The sequence below is a fragment of the Capricornis sumatraensis genome, chromosome 18 (genome assembly GCF_032405125.1).
Source record: "Capricornis sumatraensis isolate serow.1 chromosome 18, serow.2, whole genome shotgun sequence".
Taxonomy (NCBI): Eukaryota; Metazoa; Chordata; class Mammalia; order Artiodactyla; family Bovidae; genus Capricornis; species Capricornis sumatraensis.
Window position 1 is genome coordinate 64,623,258 of NC_091086.1, and position 17,750 is coordinate 64,641,007.

The 17,750-nt window shown below is 44.8% G+C and overlaps 1 non-coding gene across 1 annotated transcript; it reads left to right on the plus strand.

Annotated features, from left to right (window-relative positions):
• The first annotated feature begins 16,846 nt into the window (after positions 1–16,846).
• Positions 16,847–16,953, plus strand: LOC138094758 (U6 spliceosomal RNA). The gene has a single exon (XR_011146272.1). It is a non-coding gene; the product is annotated as a U6 spliceosomal RNA (small nuclear RNA).
• Positions 16,954–17,750: the final 797 nt, after the last annotated feature.

Sequence of the window (17,750 nt, forward strand, 5' to 3'; positions counted from 1 at the left end):
CTTGGGTGTCCTGAAAGCCCCCATGGTCTCCAGTGGGTGGATCTAAGTACTCCCACCCATGCTGGGGGAGAAGGCAAAGGGGAAGTGTGAGAGGCATGGAGAGAGCCTGCCCTTTAACACACCCAGCTTTGCCGCCAGCTGCCCCAGGGCTCACATTTGGCCCCAGCCTGGAGATACCAGGTGAGGTTCTTTAAAGCTCTGCTCTGTCCTCCTTCAGCAGGCAAAATGGTTATTCACTAATTGTCTCTCTTTTCTTCCCAGGGGCTTCCCTGGAAGCTCAGATGGTAAAGAATCTGCCTGCAATGCAGGAAACTCCCCTGGATCAGAAAGATCCCCTGAAGAAGAGAATGTATTCCTCTCCACTCCCACACCAGTATTCTTGCCTGGAGAATTTCACGGACAGAGGAGCCTGGAGGGCTATAGTCCATGGGGTCACAAAGCATCAGACACTTTCACTTTCTTCCCTGCCTCCATCCCTTCATCCGTTTGTTTAATAAATATTCAGTGAGCACCAAGAATGCTCCAGGTACTGTTCGAGAAACTAGAAGACAGAACACTGAGCAATTAGCACACCAAATACATTCTGAAGGTCTTTTATCCTTCATAGTCCTCTGCCAGGGAAGTTGCCAGAACCCACCTGTTTGTCTACTGACCATCAAATTGTGTGTCTGCCAAATTCTTTTGAGTGAGATCTCAGATGGGTCTGGATTTCAGTGCTGACTCTTGCCTTTGGCACCACAAACTCATTCCCTGATGCACTGGGCTATTCCAAGATAAGGGGCTCCACACCATCCACCTGTCCTGGCAGCCACTGGGTTTGCCTCTTGAGAGTATCGCCTCCTTAAGACACAAAGCATCAGCCCAAGGACGTCAGTTGAGCATCTTTAGTTTTTACAGCAGCTCTTCCCAGTCACTCTTCTCTGCCCAGGACAGAGGGATGAGCTTTGGATTTCGGGAGACCTGGGTCTGGTCCCAATTCATCCCCTTTCTAGCTATGTGTGTGTCTGTGTGTGTGTATGTGTGTGTGAGCACATGCGTGTGCTCAGTCATGTCCAGTTCTTTGCGATTCCTCCATAGACCGTAGCCCACCAGGCTCTTCTGTCCGTGGAGTTTTGCTAGCTGTGTGGTCTCAGACAAATTGATTCACTTCTCTGAGCCTCTGAAAACTGAGACTTGTAATCATGGTCACTAACACATCTATGGTTTAACCCAGTGCAAAGGACTGATCTGGGTTCCTCACCTATGTGACTCAAGGAGGAAAGCAGCCCCTCAGGCGCACGTGCTTGTATTGACAAAAATAGAAACTGAGGCACCGAGAGGGTCAGGAGGGGAACCCAGGCAGTCTCTCTTCAGTGCCCTTGTTCGCAAAACCTCTGCTGCCTCTGGCTGGTCAACCCACAGCAGGCTCCAAGCAAGGGACGTGTGGATGGATGCCCGCCAACACAACTCCTGCCAGGCTCACCCCCACGGCCTGCCACGGCCACTCAGTAAGCCCAAATTAACTTTGCAGGTCTGAGTCACCCTTCAGAATCTAACACATACTCAGATATAAGTTCGAGGGACGTGAAATATTGAAAAATAAGCCTTTATTTTACCTTCTCACACAGAGTTTTTTGCCTTGTTCATGGGACATGAAAAATAAAGATTGCAGTTTTTTTCTTGCCTACCAAGTGTAGTCTACATTTTCAGATGAGTTTTCAGGAGTAAGTAAAAATTATTGATTTCATTATAAGCATTCCCTTCCAGCTCTGAAATGCTATGATTTAATACACAGCATTGTAAGTGATTGCCTGAAAAAAAAATGGCTTCCTAACATTTCCTCGGGTGAAAAGTTCAACTGTAGGGTCTCCCAGCCCAGTGAGTGCTGCTATTACCATGAAGGATTGTCTTGCTGACTAATGTTGGTGCATTATGCTATTGCAGTGGGTAATGACACACCGCAAGGCCTGAATCATAAGAATCCATTCCACCGAGGAGGAAAAAACAAAGAAGGGAAGGCACTGGCTGCCATCACCAGCTGGGTTGAACTTCCTCCTCCATGAAAGCTCAGCGAAGCCAAGAAGTGAATTCTCAAATTCCCACTCCTTGAAATGACAGTTGGTCTAGTGCAAGAGTCTGGACTTTGGAATCAAACAGTCCTGGCTTCTAATTCAGGTTTTGCCCCTTCCCAGGTGTGTGATCTTGGACTGGTAACTGAATTCTCCTGAGCCTGTTTCCTCATTTATAAAACAGAGATAATAGAACCCAATTTGTTGGGCTGCCCAGGAGATGAAAGGAAATTTGATAAACACACCTTAATGGTATCTGGGAAGTGGGAGAGAATCAACAAATATTTCTGATATTATTTAAAAAGAGGAAAACCTATTGTGGAGTCCTTCTCCTGCACTTCCATTTTATTTGTAACTTAGCATTGTTCACAGGGAATTTTTATAGTAGACACAGGATTATTTTACCCAAAGTATAGAAGACCCTACTCTCTGGTTTTCTATTAACCAGAATTTCCATACATCTTTAGTACTACTATAATTGTTACGTGACTATGGCTCTTGAGATACTGCTGTCTACTGAAATACCTCTGAATCATCAAAAGACAGATGGAATCATGTGCAAAATGACACTTTCCAAATGTATTTTTTAGTGTCATGTTTTCCAGATATTCATTTGCCAAAGAGGAGATGCTCTTCACTCTTATTTAAAGACATAGTGAAATATCTCCCTCCGCTATTTCTTATGAATTTCTTATTAGTCAAGGATGAACATAGCAAAGAGTTAATGAACTGCTTTACTCATTCACCTACTGAAGGTTGGCAAATACACAAACCTTCAAGGACAATTGTCTAGCCATCAGGATCACAGCAAGAACTAGGTAGCACCCATAAACCCGGAACATTAACAAAACTGCGGGCGCCCCACCTCACCCTTCCCCCACCTACCTTTCCCTTCATTTGCGTCCCACTGGCTGGACCCGACAGGGAGCCAAATGGCAGGAAAGTGACAATTGATGTAACCCACTGAGTCCAGCATCCCAGGGCACAGCGAGGGGCAAAGATACTCAGCCCCGTTATCCAGAGATACACCATTGCCATGGGGAAATTCTATTTTGGGGGGCATTTTTTAATTTTTATGTATTTTTAATTGGAGGATAATTGCTTTACAATATTGTGTTGATTTCTGCCATGCTGATATCAACATGAATCAGCCCCAGGTATACATATGTCCCCTCCCTCTTGAACCTCCCTCCCACCACCCTCCCCATCCCACCCCTCTAGGTAGTCAGAGCGCTGGTTTGCTCCGTGCCTCAGACAGCAAATTCCCACTGGCTATCTACTTTACATATGGTAATGTATCCGGTTCTGCTACTCTCTCAAATCATCCCTTCGTCCCCCACCGTGTCCACAAGCCTGTTCTCAAGTCTGCCTCTCCACTGCTGCCTTGCAAACAGGTTCATCAGTACCATCTTTCTAGATTCCATGCATACATGTTAATAGACAATATTTCTTTTTCGCTTTCTGACTTCACTCTGTGTAATAGGCTCTGGGTTCATCCACCTCGTTAGAACCAACTCAAATGTGGACAAACCATTTTTTTTTTTAATCAGCTACAAGGTGAGAGCTTTAAATCTTCCCTGACATAAACAGAAAGGTTTAAAAAGTTGAATAAGTCACTTTCCATAACCCAAGAAATATTTTAAATGCATTTTACTCAACAAGTCTTTGCTTCCTGTTTACTTGCAAAGAGACAAGGACACTTCTGCTGGATTGCAACATAAGCATACCTGAACACACCCTCACCTTCTCAAAAATCAGGCACTAAACTGACAGTTTATGAGAAAAATAGGGTTGGGCAGACCACACCACACCTATGCAACTTTGTAACCTAAGTCCTTACCAAAAAAAAAAAAAAAACAATGAGACTCGGGGCAAAAGGAGAAGAGGGCGGGAGAGGATGAGATGATTAGATAGATAACATCACCAACTGAATGGACATGAATTTGAGCCAAAGCTGGGAGACAGTGGAGGACAGAGGAGTCTGGTGTGCTGCAATCCATGGGGTCACAAAGAATCGAACATGGTTTAGCGACTGAAAAACAACAAAAACAACAAAACTGGGACAGACCAAACAAGCAGTTCAGCCTGTTTAAGATGCAACGACAACCACATGGAGAAAACGCTAGCAGGTTGTTAATTAGAGCTGAGCTGGGGATGCATACAATCCAGATGGGAGGGGAGTGCTGAGCTGGAGGGCTCACCTGAAGATGAGCCCAGGAGGTGGCAACCTGACCCAGCCCAGAGCCACAGGCAGCTTGCCAGTACCTCTTGAAGGAGGGAGCCCCCGTCAGGGTTATTCATCTCAATTTTCTCAAAATGCAAAGGGCTCTTGCTGCTTGAGCAGCAACTGAGCTAAAAGCTCTCCTGTTGGAGGCTCTAATTCCACTCCCCTTATCTATGCTGGCTTCCCTTGTGAAGGAAAGCCCACCTCTGAACCAAAATGACAGCCGGGTCAGTTTGCTGCCGTTATTCTGACTGACTTCCCTGGAAAACAGAGCCCTGAGGCAAAGTTCATCCTGTGGAGGCTTGCGTGAATGAAGGGAAAAGCAGAATGAATCGAGGAAGGAGGGAACAAATCGAAGGCTGTTACCAAGACGGCCACAGCGTCACCTTGACTCTGGGTCATCGGGAACCATGGCATCACAGGAAAGATGGCGTGGTGGGGGATGGGAGGCAGTTTCTCTGCCAGCTTCTCTCTGTCTCCTTCTGTAAAGCTGACTTCAAGCTGTATGAATTCTGCTACTTCCTGGGGTGTGTCACACCTCCCCACTCCCCACCAGCCCAGGTACCAGCGGGGTCCTGTTGGGCAGGTCGGGCAGCTGCCCCCACACCTGCCCATTACATTCAGGGGAGACAGACAGCTAGTTGGAAACCAGGTAGCAGCCCAAGCCAGCAAGAGTCCTTGCTGCTTGGGTAGAGGGGAATGCGGGGGTGCGGGGGTGTCAGCCATTCGGGAAGGGGCCAAAACTGGGTTCAGTGCTGACTTTATTCTTTCATTAGCAAATTGCCTGTGAGTTCATTCAGGTCCTAGAAGCCCACACTAGAGCAAAACAGGCTGGACTTTAAACAAGGACTTGCACGTTCTCCAGAAGCTGTGCTAAGTCACTTCAGTCCTGTCCAACTCTCTGTAGCTCCACAGACTGTAACCCACCAGGCTCCTCTGTCCATGGGGAGTCTCCAGGCAAAAGTACTGGAATGGGTTGTCATGCCCTCTCCCACGGGATCTTTCCGGCGCAATGATGGAATCCGTGGCTCGTGCATTGCAGGCCGATTCTTTGACCACTGAGGCACCAGGGAAGACCCTCTCCAGAAGCTATGTTCTTATTCAAACATAGAAAAGCATACCAAGACCGACTGTCACCAGAACCCCCATCATCACCCCCACCCTCTAATCCGTGCTTCAGTGGATATTGGAGTGATTTTAACATGTATCGATTCATCACTCCCTGAATAAAATTCTGCAGTACTTATCCACATATTGTTGTTGCTGTTTAATCGTTAAGTCGTGTCTGGCTCTTTTGCAACCCCATGGACTGTACCTTGCCAGGCTCCTCTGTCCATGGGATTTCCATTTCCTTCTCCAGGGGATCTTCCTCATCCAGGGATTAAACCCACATCTCCTGCATTGGCAGGCAGATTCTTTACCACTGAGCCACCTGGAAAGCCCTATGCTCCATAAGTTAGCCTGCAAGTCACCTTCTCAGTGATTGTCCTTTTCAAGAGCATTTTTTCTGAACCCTCAATTTTCTACTCCCCACCCCTCCACTCCACCTGCCTCTCTTAGATGCCCCCTTCTGCCATTGAGGACCAGGAATAGTGGCTGAGGTTGGGTCAATAGACAAAGGAGATAGGACCCTTGGTGAAGACATTACTATCTCAACATGATAATCACTGATGAGTTAGCTGGACAAGCTTCATATTTGGTTTTATACAAAGTTCTACAGCATGACAGCTGCCTGGGATCCATGTGGGACTGTCACATTCCTGAATGCAGACTTCAGGAAATTTTTATCAAATAATATCACATGTCCATGCCTTTTAGCCCTCAGACACTTACTCATCGATTTTCCAGGATGATAATATTTAAGATGGTTCATTCTTTCCTTGAGTTGAGAAAGAAATCATAAGCCTTTAAGTATGCAAGTGGGGGAAAAAAAAAACAAACAATGGCTATGGTTTTTTTTACTAACGATTCCCTTTCTTTTTGTGTCTTTCTCAGATGGAGATTGTTAGTGCTGACAATAATCGTAAGCGTGCCTGAAGTTTCATGTCTTGCCAGCTGTGTGTGGAATCCCATGCTGGGGACCAAATCGACACACAGAGTTTGTAAATGACAGCCATCATGCCCTCTCTTCCATTGTTCTTTGCTTCAACTGGGCTTTTCATCAAGAAATGAGGCAAAACCGGCAATGGGGCCTTCCTCCCCAAACTGCTTAGACATTACCATGTTTGTCCATGATCTTGACAGTACACACTCCCACCCCCATTTCTGTATCTCACTTTCCATCTATTGGTACCAGAGTTAATAGTAAGCTTCCAACAAATCAAATGCATAAATATCCATTTGGTTTTCTAGATTCAGTTAATGAAGTTGATATCATCAATTTAATCCCCAAATGAGCCAGTTACTTAAATCAGCACCATTCCAATTTTCCATGATTGTGTTTCTCTGAACATTGGTATCCAGCAAGAGATCAATAAGTTTTCAAGGGAAAAAACGGAGGGACAGTTTCCCGTTAGAAAATGTGTTTAAGAAAGATGTGTCTGTGTGTGTGTATTTGTGTGTGTGTGTATGTGTGTGTGTGTGTGTGTGTTACTCAGTCATGTCTCACTCTTTGTGACTCCATGGACTGTAGCCCATTAGGCCCTGTCCATGGAATTCTCCAGGCAAGAATACTGGAGTGGGTTGTCTTTCCCTCTCCAGGGGATCTTCCCAAACCAGGGATCAAACCTGAGTCTCCTGCATTGCAGGCAGATTCTCTACTGTCACAGCCACCAAACATGGGCTTATACAAATGTGGAAAAGCATTTTCACTGCAGGATTTCTCAGGGCCATTAATGTGCACAGTGATTCTCCCTTCAGAAAAGCCAAGGAGAAAAGGAAAGATATAAGCATCTGCATGCAGAGTTCCAAAGAATAGCAAGAAGAGATAAGAAAGCCTTCTTCAGCGATCAATGCAAAGAAATGGAGGAAAAGAACAGAATGGGAAAGACTAAAGATCTCTTCAAGAAAATTAGAGATATCAAGGGAACATTTCATGCAAAGATGGGCTCAATAAAGGACAGAAATGGTATGGACCTAACAGAAGCAGAAGATATTAAGAAGAGATGGCAAGAATACACAGAAGAACAGTACAAAAAGGATCTTCACAACCCAGATAATCACGATGGTGTGATCACTCATCTAGAACCAGACATCTTGGAATGTGAAGTCAAGTGGGCCTTAGAAAGCATCACTATGAACAAAGCTAGTGGAGGTGATGGAATTCTAGTAGAGCTATTTCAAATCCTGAAAGATGATGCTGTGAAAGTGCTGCACTCAATACGCCAGCAAATTTGGAAAACTCAGCAGTGGCCACAGGACTGAAAAAGGTCAGTTTTCATTTTAATCCCAAAGAAAGGCAATGCCAAAGAATGCTCAAACTACTGCACAATTGCACTCATCTCACATGCCAGTAAAGTAATCCTCAAAATTCTCCAAGCCAGGCTTCAGCAAGACGTGAACTATGTAATTCCTGATGTTCAAGCTGGTTTTAGAAAAGGCAGAGGAACCAGAGATCAAATTGCCAACATCCGCTGGATCATGGAAAAAGCAAGAGAGTTCCAGAAAAACATCTATTTCTGCTTTAACGACTATGCCAAAGCTTTTGACTGTGTGGATCACAATAAACTGTGGAAAATTCTGAAAGAGATGGGAATACCAGACCACCTAACCTGACTCTTGAGAAATCTGTATGCAGGCCAGGAAGCAACAGTTAGAACTGGACATGGAACAACAGACTGGTTCCAAATAGGAAAAGGAGTAGGTCAAGGCTGTATATTGTCACCCTGCTTATTTAGCTTATATGCAGAGTACATCATGAGAAACGCTGGGCTGGAAGAAGCACAAGCTGGAATCAAGATTGCTGGGAGAAATATCAATAACCTCAGATATGCAGATGACACCACCCTTATGGCAGAAAGTGAAGAGGAACTAAAAAGCCTCTTGATGAAAGTGAAAGAGGAGAGTGAAAAAGTTGACTTAAAGCTCAACTTTCAGAAAATGAAGATCATGGCATCCAGTCCCATCACTCCATGGGAAATAGATGGGGAAACAGTGGAAACAGTGTCAGACTTTATTTTTGGGGGCTCCCAAATCACTGCAGATGGTGATTGCAGCCATGAAATTAAAAGACGCTTACTCCTTGGAAGAAAAGTTATGAGCAACCTAGATAGCATATTCAAAAGCAGACACATTACTTTGCCGACTAAGGTCCGTCTAGTCAAGGCTATGGTTTTTCCAGTAGTCATGTATGGATGTGAGAGTTGGACTGTGAAGAAGGCTGAGTGCCGAAGAATTGATGCGTTTGAACTGTGGTGTTGGAGAAGACTCTTGAGAGTCCCTTGGACTGCAAGGAGATCCAACCAGTCCATTCTGAAGGAGATCAACCCCGGGATTTCTTTGGAAGGAATGCTGCTAAAGCTGAAACTCCAGTACTTTGGCCACCTCATGCGAAGAGTTAACTCATTGGAAAAGACTGTGATGCTGGGAGGGATTGGGGGCAGGAGAAGAAAGGGACAAGAGGATGAGATGGCTGGATGGCATCGCTGACTTGATGGACGTGAGTCTGAGTGAACTCTGGGAGTTGGTGATGGACAGGGAGGCCTCGCATGCTGCAGTTTATGGGGTTGCAAAGCATCAGACATGACTGAGCGACTGAACTGAACTGAACTGAAGGGTACAGTAACATTTTTTAACACTTTTTTTTTCCAGCGTGATGGTTAACTTGGAGGGAATTTTTGAATGAGATTAACTTTTGAATTGGTGGACTTTGAGTAAAATAGATTGCCCTCCATAATGTGATTGGCCTCATCCAATCAGCTGAAGACCTAGTAGAACAAAAAAGCCAGCCTCCCAGAGCAAGAGGGACTACTCCTGGAGCAGGCCTTCATACCTCATCTGCAACATTGGCTCTCCTTCGTCTGCAAGCTTCAGACAGGAGCTACATCATCTCTTCTCCTGAATCTCAAGCCTACCAGAACAACGCATATTGACTTGTCAGCCTCCACAATTGCATGAGCTAATTCCTTACAACAAATCAATAGATAGATAGGCAGATAGACAGACAGATATAGAGAGATATCTTTTCTCAGTTGTATTCCCTGACTGATATAAATTTTGGTACCGAAAGTGGGGTGATAAGCCAACCGCTGGTGGCAGGTTGGTTTAATTGAGCCCATTCCATCATAGAAGAGGGCAGCATTTTGTTTTTACTGAAATAACACTTTCTTTGGATATGAATTTGCTTCCCCTACGTACAATCCTTCTGCCAAAACTACCATCCTTGAACTTACAGGAGGCCTTAGACACCATCATGATATCCACACAGCATTGCTTCTGATCCAGGAACTCACTTCACAGCAAATGAAGCATGGCCATGGGCCCACGCTTGTGGACGTTGCTCATCTTACCATGTTCTGCATCATCCTGAAGAGGCTAGATTGATAGAATGGTAGAATGGCCAAAGTCTTAGCCACAGGAGAATAGTCAGACCAGTAATTACTAGTGGGGAGAGGGAGGAGGGGAGGGGCAAAATAGGCCTAGGGGATTAAGAAGTACAAATAACAGGGAGCTCAGCCCAGCACTCTGTGATGACCGAGAGTGGTAGGGGCTGCTGAGAGGCTCAAGAGGGAGGAGATATATGTATAGTTATGGCTGATAAGAGGTGTTATACAGCAGAAACGAGCACAACTTTGTAGATCAATTACCCTCCCATTAAAATTTTTTTTAATTAAAAATGGGAAAAAATAAACAATGGAAAAAAAAGTAAAATCTGACATGTTTAAAATATATAAATAAGCCACAAGAATATATTGCACAGTATAGGGACTACAGTGAATATTTTATAACTTTCAATGAAGTATAGTCATTAAAAATATGAACCACTATACTGAATACCTGAAATTAATACTGTAAATCAACTATACCTCAATTAAAAAAAAAAAGACTCAGTTACCGTGCCAAGTAGTTGGCAATACCTGGCAGGGCTGGGGCAAGGTTCTCCAGGAGACTGTATATGTTCTGAGTCAGTGTCCAGTAAATGGTGTTATTTCTCTGATAGAATCCATGGGTCCAGGAATCGAGGGTAGGAATGAGAACAGTATCTTTTAATATCACCCCTAGTAACACACGTGCAAAATTTTTCCTTCCTTTCCTCATGACCTTATAATATCTGCTAGGAGGCCTGGAGATCAGTTACAAAGAGACAAAAACTGTACCAGGAAATCCAGCGATGATTCCATTGCGCTGGAAGTTAAGACCACCACCTTGGGCTTTTCATGCCTCTGAAACAACAGACAAACCAGGAAGTCACTCGGCTGGCTAGAGTGACTGATCTTGACTAGCAGCTGAACTTGGGCTGCAAAGGAGAGTATGCCTGGAATAAAGGAGATTTCTTAGATTATCTCCAAGTATTACCCCATGGGACTGTAGTCCATCAGGCTCCTCTGTCCATGGGATTTCCCGAGCCAGAATACTGGAGTGGGTTACCATTTCCTCCTTCAGAGGATCTTCCTGACCCAGGGCTCAAACCCAGGTCTCCTGCATTGGCAGGCAGGTTCTTTACCACTGAACCACCTGGGAAGCCACAGGAGATTTCTGAGCGTGTCTCCAGGTATTCCAACACCCTGTGATTAAGGTCACTGAAAACCTATAACAACCCAATTAAGGTAGAACTACTCATGGCCTAGATCCTTCAGGAATGGAATTCTGGATTACCCCACCAGGTAGAGAACCACAATCAACTGAGTTGCTTGCTGCAGGCAAAGAGAACACAGAATGGGGAGTGGAAGAAGGTAGGTATGAATACCAACAACTGCCAGGACCAGTTACAGATATGAGGACTGTGAGTATCATGATGCTTCATGTTATTTTGCTATGAATATGTGTGTGTGTGCACAGGTGTGTATTAAGCAGATGTCTGCCTTTTCCCCTTAGTTCTTTTTCTATGGTATAAAGAGATGCATATAAGCACCATGTTAACAAGAAGTGGACTTGTGATGGTTAGTGGTGTTTGTCACCTTGGATGGTGTTTTTGGAAGAGGTTAATATTTAAAGTGGCTTCTCTGGTGGCTCAGGTTATAAAGAATCCACCTGCAATGCAGGAGACCTGGGTTAGATCCCTGCATTGGGAAGATTCCCTGGGGAAGGGAATGGCAACCAACTACTGTATTCTTACCTGGAGAATCCCGCAGACTGAAGAGCCTGGTGGGCTACAGTCCACGGGGTCGCAAAGAGTAGGACATGACTGAGCAACTAACACTTGACACTAATATTTATAGCGGTAACTCTTGAACAAAGCAGATTCACCTCCACAATGTGCATAGGCCTCAACCAATCAGTTGAAGGCCTGAATAGAACAAAAAAAACAGTCTTTCTCAAGCAGGAGGAAATTTTTCAACAAAATGCCTTCAGGCTTCATTTGCACCATCGATTCTCCTGTGTCTGGAGCCTGCAGGACCACACTGCCGATTTTGGACTTGTCAGACTCCATGATCATGTGAGCCATTTCCTTACAACAAATCTCCTTCTATTTTAATACACATTCATCACTTCCATTAGTCCCTCAGTCATGTCTGACTCTTTGTGACCCCATGGACTGTAGCCTACCAGGGTCCTTTGTCCATGGGATTCTCCAAGCAAGAATACTGGAGTGGGTTGCCATTTCCCTCTCCAGGGGGTCTTCCTGACTCAGGGATCGAACCTGTACCTCCTGCATTGCAGGCAGATTCTTTGCCATCTGAGCCACCTGGGAAGCCCTGAATATTCATTAGAAGGACTGATGCTGAAGCTAAAACTCTAATACTTTGGCCACTTGATACAAAGAGCTGACTCATTGGAAAAGACCCTGATGCTGGGAAAGTTTGAAGGCAGGAGAAGGGGACGACAGAGAATGAGATGTTGGATGGCACCATCGACTCAACGGACATGAGTCTGTGCAAACTCCAAGAGGCAGTGGAGGACAGAGAAGCCTGGCGTGCTGCAGTCCATGGGGTCTCAAAGAGCGGGACCTGACTGAGCGGCTGAACAACAAAACAGTCCCATTTTTCTGCAGAAACTTGACTTTACAGCCAGGAAAATTATTTTCCCATGAAACAACTATTAAATTTTGCAAGACTAACTAGAGTTCCAAGAAGAATAGTCGGTTAGGGGAGGGGAAGTGCCACCATAATCCATGGCCTCCAAGATCTGCTCTCTCCATACAGAGCACTCATAAGAGAAGAGATGAGGGAAAAAAGTGAGGAAACCTAAAGTCATCATTGCCAGGGGCTGGCGGGCTCTCAAATCCATGACTTCATTCACAGGATAATTTCTCTTTCACTCAATAGCTGTTCTCTCACATACCTCAAAAAGATACGTGACAACACAAATAGTAATATGATCTCAGGAATCTTTAGAAGATGCTTTCCCACTTGACACACCTATATTCCATTCTATGTTGCATCACAGTTTTCATTTGAGCGTTAAATTTCAGATGTGGCAATGGCACCATCTATGACACAGTTGATGCTGACAGTTCCAGCGGCCTGGCGTGTCTCCTGCGATACATGCCTTCTGCCCTCCGATCCCCAACATGCTGAAAGACACTCTAAGATGTTCTCTGAACCCACTAGCTACCAGGTATCTGATCGGTAGGGCAAGGCATGTGCCTGTTGAGCAAAAATACTAACACAAACTGAATCCTTTGCTAAAATATGTGACAAAAACACAAAGAACTCTAAGCATTTACTGTGACACAATTACCATGAACTTTAGTTCAATCTTAAGCAAACAACTTTTTTTTTTCTGCTATAGCCAGAGGAAATTCTCCTTATGTATTAAAATGAATGATTTCAGGCACTGATAGCTTAGACATGACGTAACTGTGCATGCTAAAAATACTGCTAATACTCAGGAAATCCTTTCTTGAAGGAGGGAAGGAAAACTTAACTATTGACTTATCGACTATTTTAAAGTAAAATATATCAGTTCTAAAAAGTCCCATTTTGCTAGAACACATGTCTCTAGAGATTCCTTTTCTAACCTTACAGTTGATACTCTTTGAGTGTTTTCTCACTTTACAAGTAAGATTGAAAAAGCACCTCCTACAAAGCATTATTTAATGTTTTAAATAAAAGGTACTGAAATTCTATAGTGTGTTATTTTGAATGATGGTAGTATTTCATCCAGACTAGTGCCTGGGTGTGTGCGTGAATGCTCAGTTATGTCTGACTCTTTATGGCCCCATGGACTGCAGCCTGCTAGACTCCTCTGTCCATGAGATTTTCCAGGCAAGAATACTGGAGTGGGTTGCCATTTTCCCCTCCAGGGGATCTTCCTGACCCAGGGATCAAACCCACATCTTCAGCATTGCCAAGCAGATTCTTTTCCACTGAGTCACCTGGGAAGTCACCTGCAAAGCACAAGACTATATAAGCTTTCAGATCACTGACAAGGTTGGCAGTTCCAATGGATTAAGCAGACCTGTGAGTAGGTAAGTTTGCAACCCCTCAAAGATGGACTTTCCAATGAAGGGGGAAAGGGCTGAGATGCAATGATCATCAGTGATTATGTGAGATCCAACCTAAAGCTAGTGTCTTTCATGGACGTGAAAGAACAAAAGGCAGATAAGAAAATGTTGTCTTGAGAAGCATTATCCCCACAGAGCTGATCTGAAGGAGGGCTACATTTCAGATGAGATAGGAAGTGTTGCCATGCTTTCTCTAAGACATTAGGCACCATATGATATTCTTCAAATAATGGTGAGCCCTTCCCTCTCCAACTCCAGCCACAGTGATTATTCAGCATTTCTGAAAGAGCACTGTGATATTATTAAGATATAGGATCCTTTCTTTTCTTATTACATCTGGATTTTATTAATATGGCATCAAGGTATTAAAACAGTCACTGTATATCACCCTCTGTGAATTTTGCGGTGGCGAAAATGGTCCTTGAATAGGAGTTTAAGACATTTTTCAAGTATTTAGGCTCTCCAGCAATGAAAGTAACTACATACTGAGAAATGTATTATTTCAATTGAAAAGTCTTTTATAGGAAAGTAATAGGTTTAGAAAAATCCTTAAGGCAAATAACTCTATTCTGATAAAAATCACAGGACTCTGAAACGGCTAGAGAATGACATTTCTCATTGAACAGCTTCTATCTAAGAAATTTTCCACAGTTTGAGGTCAGTCTCCTGTCGATTCCTATTAGCATCTGGTTAAAATAATGCAGGAAAAATTAGATTCAGGAGTACCTTGCCCTAAAACCTCATGCCCTGAAAGAATTCTATGGTGTATCATTATCTGAGAGGCTGGCACTGTGGCAGCAACCTCTTCCCCATCGCTGAGAACCAGCTCATAGCTCGAAGGGGATAGGATGACACGGAACACACAGACCAAATGTTCACTCAGGTTATGTCCACCATTGAAAACAAGGCCATTTCTGCAGTGGCTGAAAATGAAGGTGATAATGCAGGGAAGGAGAGAAAGATAAACGATTCTCATGGACTAGTGAATGAGCAACTTGTCACCTATCACTGAGATGGAAATTTTTTTATAAGCGATCTACCTAGAAATAATAGCACCGAGAAACACTTAAGTAGGCCCACTACTTAATTCAAATATCTGTGTAACCTTTTAGTCTGAGGATATATTCCACATCACATCCTTGGGAGGGAGAGGGACGGTCACCACTGCCCCTGCTTTATAGCCTGGAGGGGCCAATAGTGGGAGAAAAAATAATAAGCTCTAGATCACCACATTCAGTCAACTCCAGGTTGAGGCTGAAAGTCAGATCCCCCAACCCCAAGCATGTCCTAACATTTCCTGGGACTTGTCAGGTGTTTTTTTTGTTTTTGTTTTTGTTTTTGGTGAACTCAGAATTCTATTTTGACTTTGCAGTCATTGAAAGAAATCTGAAAATCAACCATACTGTTGACTTCATTCTTCAGAGCCTGTTGATACTTAGAAACATGTCTGCTACAAGATAAACACCATGTTACTTGGTCATCGAAAGAGAAAGGAGATCGGCTTTAGAAACTATATCCCATGCACAGTTTTAAAATGTGTAAACAGGAAGAACAAAGAGTATGGCTCATCATCCCCTTATACAAATGGTGAAGTCCCAACTCATTGTATCACCCAGGACACCAAACCCTGAGGGGAATTCAGAATGGGGGAAAAAAAAAAAAAGGGAGCATTTTGTGCTTTGGATAAATGGGCCCCTAGCTAGTGAAGATGCATACCTAAGTAGGAACTTCCGTGATCTCAGGCCCAGGTGCTTGCATTCTCCCACAGAAAGAGAAGTGCTAAAATCATTCATTGAGATGACTGTTCTTTGTGACGAGCTTGCGTGCCTGTGTGCCCAGTGCCTTCAGTCATGTCTGACTCTTGGCAACCGTATGGCCTGTAGCTCACCCAGCTCCTCTGTCCGTGGGATTCTCCAGGCAAGAATACTGGAGTGGGTTGCCATTTTCCCCTCCAGGGGGATCTTCCTGACTCAGGGTTCAAACCCAGGTCTCCTGCATCTGCTGCGTCTCCTGCATCTGCTGCGTCTCCTGCATATCGCAGGCAGATTCTTTACCACTGAGCCGCCAGGGAAGCCTTTGTGAATAACAATAATATTTTTATGCTTGAGTGGTCGTGTATGGATGTGAGAGTTGGACTGGGAAGAAGGCTGAGCGCCGAAGAATTGATGCTTTTGAACTGTGGTGTTGGAGAAGACTCTTGAGAGTCCCTTGGACTGCAAGGAGATCCAACCCGGCCATTCTGAAGGAGATCAGCCCTGGGATTTCTTCGGAAGGAATGATGCTAAAGCTGACACTCCAGTACTTTGGCCACCTCATGTAAAGAGTTGACTCATTGGAAAAGACTCTGATGCTGGGAGGGATTGGGGGCAGGAGGAGAAGGGGACGACAGAGGATGAGATGGCTGGATGGCATCACTGACTCGATGGACGTGAGTCTGAGTGAACTCCAGGAGTTGGTGATGGACAGGGAGGCCTGGCGTGCTGCGATTCATAGGGTTGCAAAGAGTCGGACACGACTGAGTGACTGAACTGAACTGAACTGAAATGTATTTCCCAGCCTCCCCCCAAAACACTATATATGTATGTATGTATGTATTAACTGGCTCTTCCCACTTCTTTGGAGCAGTTTCTCAGAGCTATCTGAGAGGCTATCTCCTGGGCCATTGTCCTTAGGTCCCCAAACAAAACAGAAACTCACTGCTCTTAGGTTGTGCGTTTGTTTTCAGTAGGCATGTGCAATAAGTCATTACATTCAAGAGAACACCTAAAACTCCACGGAACCAAAAAACACATAACATGGAAAACCAGACAGGCTATGTTGCTTACACAACTCTTTAGTTCAGGAGCCCTAAAATGCCAAGAATTTCCACCTGCAGGTATCACAGTGTCATTGGCTCTGAAAAATTGTCTGTGACACCCGTTTCCTTAAAAGTAGGTAGAGTCAGCTTCGCTCTTAAAGATGAGAATGTTGAGTGACTACTCTTTCCTCTCAGGAACTGCGGCTGAGAAGAGGGCAGCTGGGGGAGAAAGAGTGCTTGCTTCAGCCGCACATACACTAACATTGGAATGGGGCAGAGAAGATTAGCATGGCCCCTGTGCAAGGATGACACACAAATCTGTGAAGTGTTCCATCTCTGGTGGGGGTGGGGTGGGAGTTGCTTCCCAGGTGGCACTGGGAAGAACCCGCCTGCCAGTGCAGGAGATGTGAGAGATGCTGGTTGGACCCCTGGGCCAGGAAGACCCCTGGAGGAGGACATGACAGCCCACTCCAGTATTCTTGCCTGGGAAATCCCATGGACAGAGGAGCCGGGAGGGCAAAGGTCCTTGTGGTCACAGAGAATCGGACAGGACTGAAGCAGCTGAGCACAGGGGAGGCAGAACCCTGCTTGGCTGTGCCCTAAACCCAGGACCCTTCCTAGTTGATCCCATCTTCCTAGGGAGACTTCCCAGGACAGGCCCATCCCCCGACGTCCTCTGCTTTAATTCTCCTCTGAATTACCTAGATAACAGTATCTGATGCAAATTGCCTTGAGTCCTTTTACAGATGCCAAAACTCCCACCAAATGGAAAAAGTTTACTTAATGACCATGAGCAGCAGTAGCCCCCAGACCTACTGGAGCCCAAGGACTGATAATGTTAACTCCTGTGACATGGTCCTATTACTACATCATCAACCAATCAAAGAATTGTGCATGAGCTGATCACAGACCCCAGTGACCTCGTCCCTCACCGGGCCTTTAAAAATGTTTTCCTGAAACCCATCAGAGAGTTCAAGTTTCTGAGCATTCATGATGCCTGGACTCCTTGTCTGGAGCCTTATAATAAATACCACCCTCTCCTTCATCCCAAGCCAGTGTCAGCAGATTGGCTTGACTGCTACAGGAGGGCAAACAGACACAGGTTTGGTTCAGTAACACATCCGAATTCAACCCACC